This window comes from Vigna unguiculata, chromosome 6 (genome assembly GCF_004118075.2).
Source record: "Vigna unguiculata cultivar IT97K-499-35 chromosome 6, ASM411807v1, whole genome shotgun sequence".
Classification (NCBI taxonomy): domain Eukaryota; kingdom Viridiplantae; phylum Streptophyta; class Magnoliopsida; order Fabales; family Fabaceae; genus Vigna; species Vigna unguiculata.
The window spans coordinates 2,523,718-2,544,389 of NC_040284.1; the positions used below are offsets into that span (position 1 = coordinate 2,523,718).

The 20,672-nt window shown below is 36.9% G+C and overlaps 1 pseudogene; it reads left to right on the top strand.

The window, feature by feature from the left end:
- The first annotated feature begins 5,015 nt into the window (after nucleotides 1-5,015).
- LOC114187690 lies at nucleotides 5,016-8,183 on the top strand (annotated as a pseudogene).
- The last annotated feature ends 12,489 nt before the right edge of the window (nucleotides 8,184-20,672 follow it).

Consider the following 20,672-nt stretch of genomic DNA (forward strand, 5'->3'; position numbering starts at 1 on the left):
ATATATTTTTGGGAGTTGACCACTTTTAAGATCAATTTTGGAGAACATGGTAGACCTATGCAACTCATTTAACATGTCATCAAACCTTGGGATTAGGTGCCTATACTTCATTGTGATGTTGTTGATAGCCCTACAATCACAACACATTCTCCACTTTCCATCTTTCTTAGGCAGCAACAACACGGACACAACAAACAAACTTAAACTCTTTTGCACCCAACCTTTGTCTAACAAATCTTGAGCTTGAGTCTCAATCTCCTTGGTTTCTTGGGGATCAGTTCTATATGCGGGCCTATTTGGTAAGCTTGCCCCAAGAACAAAATCAATTTGATGCTCTATTCCCCTAATTGGAGGAAGTCCCTTAGGGCCTTCTTAGGAAACACATCATAATATTCTTTCAAAAGTTCTTTCAAAGGAGATAAAAACTTGGGTTCTAAATTGGAAGTCCTGCATGTAAGTGCTCCTTTACAAAGGAGGAGATATGAAGGTTGTTCATAAAGGAGAGTTTTCTTAATGGTTTTCTTAGACAAATTCTTCACCTCATGAGTGACGTTATAAGGAGCATTACCCTCTCCTCCTTTCTCTTATCTTGGATGCATATGTTGGGAGCTTGCTCTCTTTTATCTATGTGCTCACTCTCTTCTTTTATCTCTTCATCCTTCCTTTTCGTCATTTGTACTTGATCCTCAAACACCTTAGAAGGTGCTAAGAGATGAAGCACAAACTTTTTGTCCTTGTGGTGGAAGGTGATTTCATTAGTAAGACCATGATGTATAATTTTATTGTGAAATTGTCATGGTCTTCCTAATAGAATATGACAAGCTTCCATAGGGACTATGTCATAAAACACTTTATCTTCATAATTCCCTACAGAGAACTTCACCACTTGTTGGTTCACATTCAAATTGTCACCTTCATTTAGTCATTGATGTTTGTAAGGTTTAAGATGTGGTATGATTGTTAGACCTAACTTTTCTACTAACCTAGTGCTACAACAATTGTAACACGATCCATTATCCATAATGAGAGAACATGTTTTGTTTGAAACTTTACATCCTTTGTGAAAGATGTTCTCTCTTTAGTTTAGGGCTTGGTGACTAGGTTAATTATTGAGAGCACTTCTCATCATAAGAAGGTCTCCTTCACAAAAGGTAGGAATCTTCTCTTTTTGAACCCTCATTCTCGCCCTCACTTGCACTATCTTCCTTCTTCTTGGATAATGAATCAACACCCTTTAAGATCATGGTCTTTTTGGTGTGGCATTGAAATGCAATATGACTTCTACCTAGACACTTGAAGCATTTAATTTCACTTGTGCGCATTGATGATAATGATCCCTCCTTTGGTTTCTTTCTTTCATTTTCTAGATTCCTAGAGGGTTTTTCCTTTCTCACTTGTTTTCCATTCCTCTTGAAGTCTTCCTTAACATAAGAGCTTGAGTAGTGGGCAATTCTCAAATTTTTTCTCAAATTTTTTGCTCTACTTTTATGCAAATTTGTACCAAATCATTGAGATCGTGGAAGGACAACAATTTCACTCTATCTCTAATGTTAAGATTGAGTCCACTAAGGAATCTAGAGAGGGTGGTCTCTTATTCTTCCTTAATTCTCGCCCTCATCATTTAAAGCTCCATCTTTTGTTTATATTCCTCCACACTCATGGTTCTTTTTTGGAGCCTTTGGAGTCTGTTCATAAGATCCCTATGATAATAGGAAGGTATGAGCCTTCTTCTCATGCCACTTTTCAAGTCATTCCAATGTTGGACTTTAGGGGAATTGGAAAATCTTTTTTCTCTCATTAGGGAAGTCCACCAATACATGGCATTCCCTTATAAGCTTAAGGTTGCTAGGGATATCTTTCTTTCTTCACTTACTTGATGACACTAGTATTTCCCAATCTAAGTATGTCTCTACATCTTCTTTCCCATGGAAATGAGGAAGGTCTATCCTAACTTTTTTTGGTGCATGCTCTCTTTCATGCTCCCTTATATTCGCTCTAGGTGGAGGAGCTTGATAGTATTGATTAAGAATTATACTGTCCTCCTTATAGTGTGTGAGATTTGTTAGAGTTTTGGAGCTTTTCCTTGATTGCCTCTTACTCCTCAATTTCTCTTAAATCTTTTCTTCTTTTTGCCTAAGTATTCTTAGCTTTTCGCTAAGATAGCAAGATGTGTATCCTTTTCAATTCTCTCTTTTTCTTTTAGGATTGCCTCTTGCTTCCTTCAAAGTTTAATTTATTTTAGCTCTTGGACCAAATTTTTCAAACTTTGTTCGACCTCTTCACCAGAATCACTTCCAAGTTGGTAGAGTTTTAGACATGCTTAGGTTTTCAAAAAATGTTATGCACAAACAAGACTTGAATTTTAAATAAGAATTCCTTAAGAGACTTAAGGATGCAAAAGAAGCTCATTTAGTTCCAGGAAAGGGAGGTGAATCCATAATGTTCCTCTATAGTCGGACTAGGTGCATATGGTGGTTGATGAAGTTCAAGATCTTAATGCTTGATTGCCTTTGCCAACTAAAATAGTTAAATGTGTAAGGGAGACCTTATGCACATTTGTGGCTTGGCCTAAAAATATGGTCTTGGCATACATTACACAACCATGGGTACTACATTGTGTTCTTTAGTGAATTTTTGTTATAATTTAAAATTAGATGAACTTACTTTTATATATATTTATTTCAGTTCTCCTGTTGTGAAAAACAAGTCTTATGAGATCGTGTTATTGATGAAGATGACATGACAGAAGTAGAAGATGATCCTATATCACAGTTTCTTACTATCTTACCTAGGTTTCATTAAAGACCACTAGAGCTACAAAGAGACTTTAGAGTATTTCGAGTCAAACTTGTGTGATTGTACACTTAATTAGTCGATCCATTGGAGGTAGTTGGGGAGAAACATCGTTCAATATTTCTATCATTTAGTTGTTGTGCATGTAAGTCGTAATCTATGTTCTATATTTACCGTATTAAAATGCTTATAGTTAACTTATGATTCATTGTCTTAGGCATATGGACGCGATGTCTGTGGAACTGGCTAGTTAGAAATATATGGATTTTTTAGCCTTAATCCATTCAAAAATCTGGGAATTTAAAGAACCAAATTCAGCAATATATTGAAACATGGATAATTGACTCACAAAGACAAAATTACCTTGCTCCATACGTTGAAGGGTTAGTCTTCTCAGGGTAACATTTTATAATGTAATGGTAATTACTCATCTAGCTATTTGTCATTCATTGGGACCCATTGGCAATTTTTGGTAATCATCCCTAAAGATCACGTAATTGTTTAGTTTTGTCCCCTTCACAAGAAACTCGACGATTAAAGAACTTACTACAAGTGTAAATGTTTTTTCATATCATCAAATTTGTATATAAAAATTATGACTAACATATTATGTGTTGGATTTAATCATAATTATGTGAGCCACAAATATTTTATATGGACGAAGCAACCCAAAGAAAGTTCAATTTTTATATTCAAATGTTAAATATCTTTCAATCCATAAATTAATTATTTTGTATACAAGTTGTGTGATATTAATTTTCTTCCACTTCTTTGTCATTTTATTGTAATAAGTTGAGTGGTTTATTCGAGTATGACTACTACATCATGCATTGGATACAAGTTATGAATTGTATCATACTCTTAACAATACTATGTACTAAAATTGTATCAATATTTCAGGTATTTAATCATCCATCATCTCCATCACAAGAAGACATGACCAAAAAGACAACAATAGACAAGCTATATCATCTAGAGATCAATGTAACTTAGGTTATTTTTGTAGTTTATTTGTTTAGGTTAGATTAGCCTTTTATATTGAGGTAAAATATTTTTTAGGTTGCATTACAAAACTTTATAATTGAAATTTGTATTATATTATGTGAATGTTTTTGGTGTACATGTTTTGTATGTGTCACAACAAATTTAATTTAAGAAAAAAAAACTCAAAAACTCATTTTGGACTATGCATTATCTAAGGTAAAGTTATGTTAGGATTGAAGGGCATCAATGTAAATTTACGTGAGACACTGCATAATCTGACTTAACTTTTTTAGTTTTCTTTACTTAAAAAGCAATTTTAAATTATGTCAGGTTATGTATGTGTGATGTAATTATCGAGTAACTATTGTGTTGATGTAAAGTTATGCCGAATATTTACCTCACTGTAAAATTTACGTCACCAGCAATGATGTCAAACTTTTAAGAGATCTAAATATAAAAAATAACATACGATACCTTGATCATGGTAGTATCCAAAAATTATTTTAAATAAATTATAAAAGTTGGGTTTATGTGTGTGAAAAAATTATTTATTTATATTTTATTCTAATATTACATTGTCTTTCTTAACTGGTTATTTAGTTACAAATCACCGAGGTACGAATAATTGCTTTCAAAATTATTATCTTTAAAGATATACTATCTATTATTAAAATGAGAGTAAAACTCTTTTACTAATATTATTTAGTGTAAGATGTGGAATAAAATAGTAATTTAAAAGTAGGGTGGTAAAATAGGTTTAGATTTATGGATCAACTCCTCAACCCTTCAATTGGCAAGTTAGAATTTTTAACCTCTGAGATTTTGTTAACTTGTCTCACTTGATTCATCAAATTAATAGTTCAAAGGTGAAATGGAGCATATTGATCCACCAACTTTTTTTTTAAATAAAAATTATAAAAATTAATTTAAAAATATAAAATAGTATTTTAACTTTTAAGTTTTAATTATTAGTCAGGAAGAAGTAATTTAATATATAAATGTAATTTTCTATTTTATCCGATTAGAAATATTTACTAATCAACCATCCTACCTCTTCTCATTTCGAACGGACCAATGGAGGGCAAAACAAGACTGATAAATTTTTTCAATTCTACAAATAGTTGTAAAACCAACAATAGAGTAAATAACACAATTGAAGACTATCTTGTGTAGAAGAATCAACACGCAAAGTTTTAGTGTTGAACGGTTCCTGATTCCTGTGATTAATGCTTGTGGACAGCATGCTTACTTTGATCTCACGAACTTGATTGATATGATATTTAGAGGGGCAACGCAACATATGCTATATAGATAAAGTGGTAGGAGTCAGCACTAACACCACCCACATCGAGTTCTCATTTTCCAAGCCATGTTCTCACAACTGTCAATTTTTCTTCTGTGGTTGCTATGTGCAACCATGTTCCACAGAGGTGCCTGTGGAACCAGTTTTCATCTTCTTTGCAACGAAAAGGATCGATCCGCATTGCAGATATTCAAACTTGGTGTTGTGAACCATTCCAACAAGCTCTCTTCCTGGTCCTCTCAACAAGATTGCTGCTCATGGAAGGGAGTCCACTGTGACAACGACACAGGAAGAGTTAGAAGACTTGATCTAAAGCAACAATACTTGGAAGGTGAAATCAACTTGTCTTTGTTTCAAATTCAATTTTTGAGCTACTTGGACTTGAGCTTGAATGGCTTTACAAGTTTAAGTGCACCATTTGATGCTCATGCTAGCTTCTCTAATATCCAGTTTCTTGACTTGTCCTTTAATGATGATCTTCATATTCATAATCTCCGCTGGCTTAATCAACTTTCTTCCTTGAAATATCTCAACCTTAGTGAAATCAATCTTCAAAATGAGTCCAACTGGCTTCAGTCAATGCAATTGCATCCATCACTCTTAGAGCTAAGATTGGCAAGTTGTCATCTTACCAATATCAGTCCATCCATCAAATTTGTCAATTTTTCCTCACTCTTATCTCTTGATCTCTCTGGAAACCATTTTGACTCAGAATTACCTTACTGGCTTTTCAACCTCACCACTATCTCCAATATCGACCTCAGCTTCAATTTTCTAAGAGGTACCTTACCAAAGAGCTTGTTGAGCCTTGGAAACCTTAAATCTTTAAGGTTGCACGACAATGAAATTAATGGATCCATCCCAGAATGGCTAGGTCAACATGAACATTTGCAATATCTTGGTTTGTCTGAGAACATGTTTGTTGGTTCAATCCCTTCATCAATAGGAAATATGTCATCCTTGGTTGACTTGAGTATCAGCTCCAGTTCATTGAGTGGTAATCTTCCAACAAGCCTTGGACAGCTCTTTAATTTGAAAAGCTTATTTATTGGTGGTGAATCCCTGTCAGGTGTTCTTCATGAAAACCATTTTTCCAATCTCTCTAATTTAGAAGCACTTGTGTTGAATGCTCCCTTTTCATTCGACTTGGCTTCTGACTGGATTCCCCCTTTCCAGTTGGAGGGCATTAGTTTGAGCAATGCGAAGTTAGGTCCTAAATTTCCAGAATGGCTTTACACACAACACTCACTAGTATATCTAGAGGTTCCCAATTCAAGTATCTCATCCATAAATAGTGACCTGTTTTGGAGGTTTGTGGCTAATATTACACAGCTCAATCTCTCCAAGAACAACATCTATGCAGACTTAACAAACATCACACTCAACTCACAGCTCATATTTATGGATCATAATAATTTCACTGGAGGGCTCCCACATATATCAGCAAATGTTATCTATTTGGACTTGTCCCGCAATTCTTTCTACGGACCCATTGCCCCTTTGTTCTGTCACAAGTTGGGCACGGAAAACAATTTGGACTATTTGGACATATCATTCAACCTTTTAACAGGAGGAGTTCCTGATTGTTGGGAGTATTGGAAAGGTTTGTCTTTCCTTTTCATGGAGAGTAACGTGCTAACAGGTGAACTCCCTCCATCAATGGCCTCATTCATTGATCTCATAGCACTGGATTTGCACAACAACAGCTTGTCTGGCCATTTTTCATTGGACCTATCAAACATAACAAATTTGGAATTCATCAATATCAAGCAGAACAATTTTTCTGGGACTGTACCAACAAAGATGCCACGTGCTATGGAAGTGATGCTACTGGGATCTAACCAATTTGAAGGAAACATTCCAACCCAGCTATGCAATCTCCCTTCACTGATTCAGTTGGATCTTTTCCACAACAAACTCTCAGGACCTATTCCTCCATGCATTAGTGACATTCCTAGCATGGGTGGAGCACAAAGAACAAGTCATTACCCGTTTGAGTTCAATTTGTACAACAAAGGCCAGGAGTTAGAGTACGAGGACTATGGATTACTTAGAACGCTTGACCTTTCATCTAACAACTTGTCAGGGGAAATCCCTTCACAACTTTTCAGTCTTGTGCAGTTACAGTCCTTGAACTTGTCCAGAAATCATTTCACGGGAAAGATATCAAGGGAGATTGGAAGCATGAAGAACTTGGAATCTCTTGATCTATCAAGCAACGAACTTTATGGAGAATTCCTGGTTCCATTTCCTCTATATCTTTCTTGAGCTTCTTGAATCTGTCATACAATGATTTCACTGGACAAATCCCAGTTGGGACTCAGGTTCAGAGCTTGAGTGCTTCTAGCTTTGCTGGGAATCCTAGGCTTTGTGGAGATCCTCTACTAATTAACTGCACACAAGGAAGTGGTAATGTTGAAGTGTCAAAGCAACATGCAGGAAGCAATGATAATGCCTTTGGAACCGAGTCACTCTACCTTGGGATGGGAGTTGGTTTTGCAGTGGGATTTTGGGGGCTTTGGGGTTCTCTGTTCCTTAACAGGACATGGAGGCATGTGTATATTCGGTTCCTTAATTATGGTGCACACCAACTTCATGGGTTTGTGGCTGTCAAGTTAAAAGCTTTAGTGCTACATCACTCAGTTCCATCTGAGGTAAATGAAAGTTCATAACTCTGTCAACATGTCTATACTTTATTGCCTCCTTTTTTTTGTGGACTCATGAACATTAATTTCAATATATTTTTACTTGTATATAATTAATGAATGACATGTTGGCAAGTTAAATTTCTATTAGATCGATATGTTTACTTCTATATAATTAATGAGTTCCTGAGAAAAGAAGGGTACGATTACTTTCCTTGTTTTATATCTTATCTAACTTATTTGCAGTGTCTTCGGTGAGCTTGGACAGAGGACAACTTGAATGGCCTGGAATTTGGTGGAGATCTGAAACAACATGGAAGATTGAATGGAGTCACCTATATAAAGTAACGAAGTCGACGTAGCTGTGACATTTAGTAGTAAAGGATTTAACTTCTAAAAGAAAGGATTTACAATTAAAAATACTTCATGAGGATGATTTATGGAACCCTTTGCTCAATTATTTGCTCAATTATTTTCGGTGTCGTTCATCAATCATAAATAAAAGATAATAAGGTTATTTAACTTTTACAATATAAAATGCTGTGACACCCTAATTTTTTTCATCAAAAACCTATAAATAAATAAATAAATAAAATCATTGTTTTACAAACATATACTTTATTGAAAAGAAAGTCATAAAAATAAAAAATTATCTAAAACATCTTTCAGACATTAATCACTCTTCCTAGTGTTGTGTATCTTCCTCAACACATGTACAATCATATGCTCCTATGATAATTCATGATCATCATAGGTGTAGGTGAAAATTCCAACCACAAACATATGAGTAAACTAACATCACAGACCAAAAACATCAGTTGTGAAATAAACTCATTTAGTGTTTATAACCTACAACATTTAAAAATATATATAACTTTTCATAACAAACCACAACAACACCTTGGCTCATAGAGTTCTCAGTCCAGAGACATATATCCTCTAACCTTGACACTTAAGAGCCAAGTATCAAACATGGAGCTACTCACAAGTATTCAACCAAGTTACAAACAACTCAAAAATACATAACAAAACTCAACACAATTCCCTGTCATCTACCTAAACATTTTCAAAAACATGTCAAAGCATCATATGAACACTAAAACAAAAGACATGCTAATTTCCAAAACTTTTCATAAACAACCACAATTTAGCACTATTAATCATATCGACACATACAATCAAGAAAGCAACAAACAAAGTCAACAAACAACAAAGTTAGCTTCTCTCACAACCCAAGATACTCACACACCCCTATGCCCATGAAACTCATAAATTCATGAAAAAATTTTCATCAAAATATCATTTTTCTCAAAAACACTCTTTGAAACCCTAGACCCAAATCAATTATCAATTTCTCCAAATGTCAACATATTTTAAATAGGGTTAATTATGTTTTTAGTCCCTCTACTATTATCATTTTTTGGAAATTGTCCCTCCCGCAAACGTTAAACCATTTTGGTCCTCATGAATTTGAAACTACTGATTTTAGTCCTTAATTTGTGAACGACGTTAAGTCTGTGAGTGCGAGGCAAACGGCGTTCCAGGTAGACTCCTCATTTGGCGACACGTGGTTATTAAGATTGAGACACATGTTAAATGGCAATTTTTTCTTTATTAAATTAATTTAATTAATATTATATAATATATTAAATGTAAAATTTTAACATGTGCGTTTCATTTTCGAGGGTGCAAACGAAAGGTTTGTCCAAGCATCGAAGAGAAAGATTGTGGAAGAGAGATCCCGAGGTTCTAATGTGAAGGAACAGAATGGAAATCAACATAAGGTAGGTTGATTTGAGTATTTGGGATTTTTGTGTACCACGCCATATTTGGGAATTTTTTGTGTTTTAGGGTTTATAAATGAAGAGGAGTACTGGGTCGAAGGGTGTTCCGTAGTCATCTTCTGCTTCTGCGCATGTGGGATCTTCTCAATTTGGAAGAAAATTTTGTGGTTGTGGCGACCAATTACTGCTTCTTATAGCAACTTCTACAAAGAATAATGGCAGATTTTTCTTCCGGTGTTGAAATTGGGCAGTACGTCTTTTTTTTTTTGGTTTCTAGATTCGTTAATTTTTTTGTGGGGATGTTTCAATTTTGTTAAATTTGATACTTTGTATTGTAGAGTGAATCACATTGTAACTACTTTTGATGGGCTGATGCGGTGGAAACTAAATTGGAAGGGAAGCCTAAGATTGAAGGAGAGAATGAAAATTTAAGTGACAATGAAACAATGATACTTTAGTTGGTGCAAAAGAATGCGAAACTAAAGAAGAAGTTATTGGCAGAGAGAAAATTGGGAGAAATAAAACTGTTTTTTTATCTTGTCTTGGGGTTTTACTGTCATACTTTGTGTTTTATTTCTGTTAAAGTCAAATTGTAAGGATTAAGTTTGTAAGTAGTTGGTGATTTGTTAACTATTATGAACTACAAAATGTTGAATTTAAGTTTGTGTTATGAACTGCAGAATCTTGAATTTTGAATTTAAGTTTGTTTATCAAATGTAAGTTTATTCCCTACTCCCACCAGTAAATAGTTAATGGTGAATTGGCAGTAATGAATTTCGTTCATTTGGACTGAATTGGTGAATTGGCAGTAAACGAATAATGTTCATTTCAAAGTTGTTTTAACATATACTAGTTTAATAGTAGAAAACACTGGAATGTCAATTATAGTGGCCAATAGTCATATATGATAGAAGCCCATGCCATGAAAATTAATATCCTGGCCATGAAAATTTATAACCTGGACATGAAAATTTATGATGGAATCAAAATTATATAAATATCAAACATCAACCTGGCTATGACAATTTTAATCAAGCGTCATGAAGAAAGTTGTAATCAATCATCAACAAATGTAATCAAGCATAACGACGCAAAACAGTGAGCCAAATGTGATATATAACAACACATCAAAATAAGTAGCATCTTGTACAATATTCAAAATAGTGGTGCAAGTGGTCCAAGTGATCTGTTTCGGTCTCCTAAAGCTAAAACAACAACAACTGGAAAGTTCATCACAGCTAACAACAAAAAATACTTTTAAATCAAAATATCCATGTGACCACCACTACATAACACCACTCCTAATATTGTTCACATGGGTTGTCCAGTTGGTGGGTTGCTTGAACTTGCTTGTGAACCTAAATTAGGTGTGCCGCTCGGGGGCTTGGATGACCTTACTCCCTTCCTCTTAGTTGTCCTTCTTGTGATGGTAATAGATCTTAAGGTCGTCTTTCTCCTGGATGAATTTGCAGTGGCAGTTGTAGTGGCAGTGGTAGTTGCAGCTGTTGCAGACTTCTTCTTCTTCTTCTGTTTTCCCTGTTAAGAACATCAGTAATTAGCTCCAACTTTGTAAATATATCACATATGATTTCATTAGAATAAACAATATTCACCTTGTTGGTTTTTCCTTGCTTGCAGCTTCTGATGTTGTGATCAAATTGTCTACAGTTACTACACTTCATTCTAAGAAGCTTCTTCCCAACCTAGAGTGATTGACATCCTCATCAGGTCCTCTCCTTAATTTTCGTGGCCTTCCAGGAGGAGTCTTAAATATTGAGGGTAGGATTTGTGGTGCATCAGTTTTAGGCCATAGTTGTTGGCCATTAATGGGTGAAATTTGTGATCCATAACAAGCTTCATAAGCCTCCCTTTTGTAATATGCATGCACGAAATCAGAGGGATGTTCTACTCTATAATTGATTGCAGCCACGACATGTCTACATGGTATGTTAACTAAGTCCCAAAAAATAACAAGTGCAAGTGTAGTTTGTGAGATCAACTATGAATTTCTCCATTGTGAATCCTTGTATAATTTCAAACTTACCATCTCCACTCCAAACACCAAACCAATTTCCACTTTTCTTTATTTCCCTATTTAGCCTTTTGTTTGGTTTAGGCATGACAACACCCGTATATGCACTTAATTTTTCTCGCAAATGTGCAAACCTACTCATTAAGTAAGTCCTAATCCACTCCATCATTGTTATAATTAGTTTATCCCTAGCTAGCAATATAGTGCTATTAAATGACTCTGACAAATTGTTCATGAGGACATCACACCTAGAATATGCACTAAATGCATGCTTACACCAACACTTACGTGGAATTGCATATAACCATTCAGCAGCTTCTTGATTGACCTTCTTTAGCTCTTCCATATTTGCCTCCCAACCTTGATAGTATGTGGCTTTAGAAGCTGCCATCATGAGATTCCTAATGACTATACCACCACCAAATCTCTTCTTGTAGTTGATGTACAAATGCCTTCGACAAAAGCGGTGCTCCACTCCATGCAATAGCTCATCAAATACTTGCATCAGGCCCAGTAAAATGTACATATACAATAACTCAATAACACATATTGTTTAATTGTTCACAATTATGTACACGGATTTTGTTTTACCTTTTGCTGATCTGAAATAAAAACCCATCGATTGGTCTGAATATCTTCAATGTCCTCCAACAATAATGTTAGGAACCACCTCCAAGTCTCCTTGCACTCATTCTCCACAATAGCAAATGTCAGTGGAAAATATTGGTCATTTGGATCCTTGCCACAACAACTAATAATTGGCCTCCATAGCTAGTCTTAAGGTGACATCCATCCAGCCACTAACATCCATCCATCAACATCACCCTTTGCCTCTTCTTTAGTTACCATACCCCCATTGACAACAACATTTGCCTCTTCATCATTTACCCCACCAACATTGGCAGCAACATTTACCTCTTCATCATTTACCCCACCACCATTAACAACAACAATTCCTTCTTCTTCATTTACCCCAACTCCATTAACAGCAGCATTTGAATGTTCTTCATTTACCCCATCACCATTCACTCCTTCAACAAGTTCAATAACCTGAGCAGAACTTACCAAATGATCCACATAGATCTCAACCTCCTCGTTTCTGTTCTCTGCGTATTCGGCCAACTCCAAAGCATGCCTATCTTCCTTTCTTGGGCTCCCACCACATATAAAGTTCTCCATCATACTTAAAATCCTTCTTCAGAATACCCAATGCTTCAAAGTAGGACCACATGTCTGGATCCAGTCCACACACTACATGTTCCTCTCCACCTTCGTAACGCAACATCCTTCCCCTAAATCTTTCAAACTTCCTCATGTGATGGAAGACGACTGAAAAACCCATCTGTGCAACAACCAAATACAGAACCCTAAACCCATCAGAATCAAAACTAGAAACTACAATGACAAACCCGCTGGAAACTGGAAACACCCTATAATTTTTCCCCCAAATCAAAACCAGCAAAACCCAAAATCAAGAATAAGAAACGAAAGCAAAAACACTTACCTCTATTTCCAGCCGATGTTGGTCGAACAACGTCGCCAACAAACTCAATCACGCACCACGCGGACACCCTCCACAATTACTCGCATACCTTTCGTATTCCACTTTCTCCACGCAAATGAACAATTTCGAGGACCAAATGTTTCTCCGACAAAACTTTCACCGAATTCACTTAACACTTATAAACTATGCCCAAACATTTTATTGCTGATGGAAGACATAACGCAGATGTTAAAATTTTACATTAATATATTATATAATATTAATTAAATTAATTTAATAAAGAAAAAAATTGCCATTTAACACGTGTCAACACGTGTCTCAATCTTAATAACCACATGTCGCCAGATGAGGAGTCTACCTGGAACGCCGTTAGCCACGCACTCACAGACTTAACGTCGTTCACAAATTAGGGACTAAATCAGTAGTTTCAAATTCATGAGGACCAAAATGGTTTAACGTTTGCGGGAGGGACCATTTCCAAAAAATGATAATAGTAGAGGGACTAAAAACATAATTAACCCTTTTAAATAAAAGCTCTTTTAAACCTCAAAAGATAATAATGAAACAAAAAATAATCACAGTTTAACCTAACTCATCATGCACATATAAAAGCAAGAAGGCAAGAAAGAAAACCAGAATGTTAGTTGTCCCTGACCTCTTACTCTTCACTCCTTCTTTCTTCCCTTTCGAAATTCAATCTTTAAAACATTCTTCCTTCTTCCTGGTCTTACCATTTCTATTAAGATTCTCTTCTTAAACATTGTTGATGAGTTCAAATTTTTGCCCTCGTTTCATATTCAAAATTGGGGATTTAATTGAATTTTCTGTGCTTAAAGATTGATTTAATTAGGATTTGTGATTATTGGATTTATTGAATAAGTTTGGTAAAAATGGCGTAAAAATTGATTTTAGTTGCATAAAATATTATTGGATATTCTAACGTTTGTTAATGCAGCTGGAATTTATTTTTGGTCATTAATAGTGCGGATTTGAAATATTCAAAGTTACAAAATAAGTCCAAAATCAGGAAATTCTGAGAAAGAATAAATCAGGAGCTAAATGCACCCCCAGATTTTATTTGCACACTCCTTCTAAAGTGGACAACCAAAAACCTGTTTTGCACCCCTAGTTTTCACTAAGTTGTACCCCTCTTACCACTTAAACTACACTCAACCAGATCACGCCATGTGGCAATCCTCAACTTTTAAAATTGGCTAACCAGAACAAGCCACGTGGCAACAATCCTAGCACTAACAAGTTGTCCAATGGAAGGCTGCGACGTCATCATCTTCATCTCCAAAACAGAAACCCTAATTTTCCTCAAACCCTAATTGCCACCATGACCTTCCACGGCAGTCGCTACCGTTTCACGAGCACCACCTTCGTTGCAGAACGCATCTTCTCCGGCAGCCTCGGTCATCACCTTCACGCAGCCAAGGACACCGGAAACACGAGCAAGAACCACAACCACGAACCTGCACCAGTTCGCGTCAACCATTGCAGACACAAGACAACTTCATCTTCTCTGCAGCAGAGCCAGATTCACGTTCCACCATCCAGCAACCATTCCTGCAACCTTCGCGCACCACCATGGCCACCGCACACTTGCAACCATGTCCGCAACATCACCGCACCTGCGGGCCTAATTCGAATCCACACACCTTGCAGCCGCCACCGTGAGTTCTTCTTCCTCGTGCACAAACTATCTACAAAACAGCACCGTGAACGCAGCCAAATTCAGCGCAACAGCCTCCATCCTTGCGCGCCGTAACTATTCGTCGGAGCAGCACCACGCCAGCGCATCTTGCACTTCAGCGCGCAACCACCGTGAACAGCATCAACCATGGCAGCAGCTCCACACCGTTCCTAAAATCTCGCGAGTAAAATCACCTCCGCGCACTAGATCGGAGAAGAAGAACAGAGTAGAGTCGTAGAGCCACCGCGTCGGAGCAGCCGCGCCATCATGCACAGCCAAGGGAGGGAGAAGAGTGTGAGAGTGAAACCCTAATTCTGGGGAGAGACTTTGCGCCACGTGTCAAGCTGCTATTTTTTATTTATTTTTTTTACGCATATACGTTTAATAGAGTTTGTGTTTTTTGTAGTCTTTAGTTTTATTTTTATATTTCAAGCAAAATTCTATTTTTGTTTTGATTAAGAATTTCTTTTAAGAAATTTTTTGAGACTAGTTTGGAAAACTCTGTCTAGGAAAGACTTGGTATTTAAGTTGTCCACTGTGACGCACCTCTCTTTCCTAGGAGTAGACCTAACAACATCTTAACTTATTGCTTTCTTGAAATCTTTCTCCAAAACAAGAATAGGAAGAAAAAAAACAGAGAAACACTTTTAGGTGGAGTGCGTAGTGCATGACTCGGGCCAATCCGGGTCAATTCTATCAACTTGATTCAGAACTTGAACGGAACTTGCGTAAATCACGCAGGAGACTTGAACTCAGGTGTTCTACTGAAGGAGCACCGTCATCATCTGAACCTACCACTGAAAGTGTACTACTAGAATCACCTCCGGTGATTAACATATCTTCTGATCCATCACCTGAACTAGAAATTCAAGAAGATAGAATGGAAGAAAGAACAATAAGAGAGTTGGCTTCACCGGATGCAGCAATTACACAAAACATGTGCATCCAATATCCAGATGGAGAATGTGAGCTTAAGTCTGGGTTAATCCATCTTTTACTCAAATTCCATGGATTAGCAGGAGAAGACCCGTACCATCATTTGAAGGAATTTCATGTTGTTTGTTCATCCATGAGACCTACAAAAGTGACAAAGGAACATATTAAGCTTAAGGCTTTTCCATTCTCATTGCAAGATGTCGCTAAGAATTGGTTATACTGCCTTCCACCAGGATCCATCAATACTTGGGAGACTCTGAAAAGATTATTTCTGGAAAAGTTTTTTCCAGCATCTAGAGTTGCTGCTATTCGCAAAGATATTTATGGGATAAGGCAACAAGAAAGAGAAAATCTTCACGAGTATTGGGAAAGATTCAAAAAGTTATGTGCTTCCTGTCCTCATCACCAAATAAACGAGCATCTCCTCATTCAATACTTTTATGAGGGATTGAGTATCATGGATAGACAAATGATAGATGCTGCAAGTGGAGGGTCATTGGTGGACAAAACGCCAACAAATGCAAGACAATTGATTGAGAATATGGCGTCGAACCATCAACAATTTTCCACCAGGAGTAATTCTATAACTCTATTGAAGGGAACCCATGGAGTAGAAGCTTCATATGTTGCAGATCACAAGAAAATAGAAGGGAAGTTGGATGACTTAGCAGCCATGGTAAGGACCTTGACAGACTTACAGAAAAAGCCTATCCCTTCTACCTTATGTGGAATTTGTGCTTCTACTAATCATCCTACCGAGGCTTGTTCTATGTTAAAAGAGACAGTGACGCTAGACGGTGAACAACCTCAAGCATATGCTGCAAACATTTATGGCAATAACAGACCACCACGACAACAATACAACCATGATTTGTCCTCCAACAAGTACAACCCAGATTGGAAGGAATATCCCAGTCAAAAATAGGGAAATCAGCAGTCTCAACACCATCAAGTCTATGTTCCACCTCAATAGAGACAACAACCACAACCAGCTGCAACCTCTGGTGATTCAAACATGGAAGCAATGATGAAAATGATGGCTGACATGATGAAGGGACAAATCAATGAGTTGAAACAGACGATGGAAGCAACCAATCAAAATTTGCAGAACCAGATTAGGCAAATGGCAAATGAGTTAAATCAGATGAAGTCTCAACAAGGTTCGAGCAATTTGCCTGCACAAACTATAATTAACCCGCGAAATGTAAGTGCTATTACTTTAAGATCAGGTAAGCAAATACAAGGCTTTGGGGATGCCCAAGAAGATGAAGATAAGGAAAATGAAGTTGTACCTGATAATGAAAGTGGAAGATCATATGAAGCAACACAAGCAACATCTGAAATGCCTGCACCTAGTGATAACTCCAGGTTGGTATCCCCTAATTCTTCCTCTGAAAATTCTTCTCCTTATTCTCCTCCTCCTCCCTATCCAAACCGTTTGAAACCAAAAACTAAAAAGATGGAGGAGTTAGACAAAGAAATCTTGAATACTTTCAAGAAAGTGGAGATAAACATCCCTTTGTTGGATGTTGTGAGACAAATTCCTAAATACGCCAAGTTTCTTAAAGAATTATGTACACATAAAAGGCGTATTATGGACAAAGAGGTAGTGAACATGGGAAGAAATGTGTCTAGATTAATTAAGAAGCCTGCAATCAGAATGCCGCAAAAGTGTAAGGATCCAGGTATGTTTTCTGTTCCCTGCATTATAGGAAGTACTAAGTTTGATAATGCTATGTTAGATTTAGGAGCTTCCATTAATGTAAGGCAATCTCAGAGGAGACTGAATCCTCAACTGATGGAGGTTGTGAAGAAAGAAGTCACCAAGTTGCTACAAGCAGGTATTATATATCCTATTTCTGACAGCACTTGGGTGAGTCCTATACATGTGGTCCCCAAGAAATATGGGATCACCATGGTCAAGAATGAGAAGAACGAGTTGATTCCTACTCGTATTCAGAATAGCTGGAGGGTTTGTATTGATTATAGAAGACTAAACCAGGCCACCAGGAAGGACCACTTTCCTTTACCATTCATGGACCAAATGTTAGACCGATTGGCAAGTAAGTCTCATTACTATTTTCTTGATGGATTCTCTGGGTATTTTCATATTTGTATTGCCCAGAGGATCAACATAAGACTACCTTTACTTGTCCATTCGGTACATATGCTTATAGGAAAATGCCATTTGGCCTTTGCAATGCTCCTAGAACATTTCAGGGATGTATGATGAGTATTTTTACAGATTTGTTTGAGCATTGTATTGAGGTTTTTATGGATGATTTTAGTGTATATGGTTCATCTTTTGATCACTGCTTGTCTAATCTTGCTAGAGTCTTGGAGAGATGTGAAGAAACTAACCTTGTTTTAAATTTTGAAAAATGTCATTTTATGGTGGAACAAGGTATAGTTTTAGGTCACGTTGTTTCCAAGAATGGTATATTTGTAGATCTTGCTAAAATTGATATTATTTCACAATGCCTTACCCCTCTTCTGTGAAAGAGGTTCAATCTTTTCTTGGACATGCAGGATTTTACAGGAGGTTTATCAAGGACTTCAGCAAGATAGCCAACCCTCTCTCCAACTTATTGCAAAAGGATGTAGCATTTGCCTTTGGAGAGAGGTGCAAAGATGCGTTTGATACATTGAAAAAGGCGCTTAGCACCACTCCTATCATCCAGGCACCTGACTGGACATCACCATTCGAGTTGATGTATGATGCATCAAACTTTGCAGTAGGAGCGGTGCTTGCACAAAGAAATGGGAAGCTACCACATGTGATATATTATGCTTCCAGAACATTGGACACAACGTAGGCTAACTACACCACAACTGAGAAGGAATTATTTGTTGTTGTGTTTGCCTTGGATAAATTTAGACCATATATACTTGGTTCCAAGGTAATTGTTTACACTGATCATGCAGCATTAAAATTCCTTCTGAGGAAAGCAGATTTGAAACCAAGGTTGATCAGATGGATGCTACTGCTCCAAGAGTTTGACATTGAGATTCTAGACAGAAGTGGGGCACATAACTTAGTAGCGGATCATCTTAGCAGGATTGAAAATGGAGAAGATAACATTTCTATTAAGCATGACTTTCCTGATGAAGTCCTCCTAGCGTTGACTACTATGAAAGGTATATTTCCTGAACCTTGGTTTGCTGACATTGTTAACTATTTGGTTGTTTCTGCTATTCCTCCTTCCTTCTCCAAATATGAAAGAACCAAGCTAAAAAGTGAGGCAAAGTACTATATCTGGGAAAACCCAATCTTATGGCGCATTGGTAGTGACCAAGTCATAAGGAGGTGTGTTCCAGATATCGAGATACCTCATGTGCTCGAGTTCTGTCATTTGTCTCCTTTTTGGTGGACATTATGGCACACAAAGAACAGGTAGGAAAGTGTTGGATTGTGGATTATATTGGCCTACTATCTTTAAAGATGCACATAGGGTATATGAAAATTGTGAGCAGTGTCAAAGGGCAGCCATATCCATTTCAAGAAGGGATGAAATGCCTCAACAACCCATGCTATATTGTGAGGTATTTGATATTTGGGGTATTGATTTTATGGGTCCTTTTCCTCCTTCTTCTGGGTTTACTTAATTTTGTTTGCTGTAGACTATGTCTCCAAATGGATGGAAGCCATAACTACAAGGACTAATGATTCTCGAGTTGTTATGAGTTTTGTCAAGTCTAACATTTTCTGTAGGTTTGGGATACCACGAGCCATCATCAGTGACCAGGGGACTCATTTCTGTAATAGGCTACTTGAGAACATGTTGAAGAAGTATGGGGTGACACATCGCATTGCTACACCATATCACCTCCAAACTAATGGGCAAGCAGAGATCTCTAATAGGGAGATTAAAAAGATACTAGAGAAAGTAGTGAAGCCTAGTCGAAAGGATTGGGCCACAAGATTGGATGATGCACTTTGGGCACACAGGACAGCCTAAAAAACACCTATAGGTATGTCACCTTTCAGGGTGGTTTTTGGAAAGGCTTGTCATCTACCTGTGGAGATTGAACATCGGGCCTATTGGGCCGTGAAAGCATGCAACTTGGATTTGGAAGAAGCAGGAAATGAGCGAAAACTTCAGTTGCAAGAACTATAGGAGATTAGGCTTGCAACCTATGAAAACTCAAAGTTCTACAAAGAGAAAACCAAGAAGTTCCATGACCAAAAGCTTGTGGCTAGAAAGGATTTCAAGGTAGGCCAAAAAGTGTTACTATACAAATCCAAGCTTGGTCACATGAGTGGTAAGTTGCTCTCCACTTGGGAAGGACCATACATTGTTACAAAAGTCTTCCCTTATGGAGCAGTGGAGATCAAGGAAGAATCCTCAGAAAGAAATTTTAAAGTTAATGGGCATCGTCTTCGGATATTCAATGAAAATCAAGATATGCTGAATAAGACGATGGATGGGATGAACTTAAATTCTCCCTCATACCTTCCACCTTGAGGAGGTAAGTACCCTTCATACTTTTTCTTCGCATTTTATACATATTGAATACATTGAGGACAATGCATGGATAAATTGTGGGGGTGTGGGGAGATTTCCCCCTTTTCTGATTTTGTTTTCTATTTGTTTTGTTTTTTCTTTTCTAATTTTGTTTTGTGTTTGTTTTTATTAAAAAAAATAAAAAAAAGTTTCTGCTTTCAATAAAACATATTGACATTGGATTTTGGGATTTGGGATTTGGGATTTGATTCACTAATTGAAACGGTCATAATTCTGGGAAAATAAAAGTCATGTGCTATGAGTGGATTGTTGTCTGTGATTTACTAATTGAGTTGATTTGAGAGTTTCTGGAATAAATCTTTTGTGAAAGAGTTTTGACCTTGTGAGTTTTGAGCTTTATTGTAAAGGATGGACTACCATGAGTCATTCCTATTTTTTTTCTTGTGTGACTTGCTCATGTCTTGTTTGTACTCAAATGTTTAGCTTGATTCTGTTGTTTTGCATCTTAGGTGAACATGCATGATTTGAT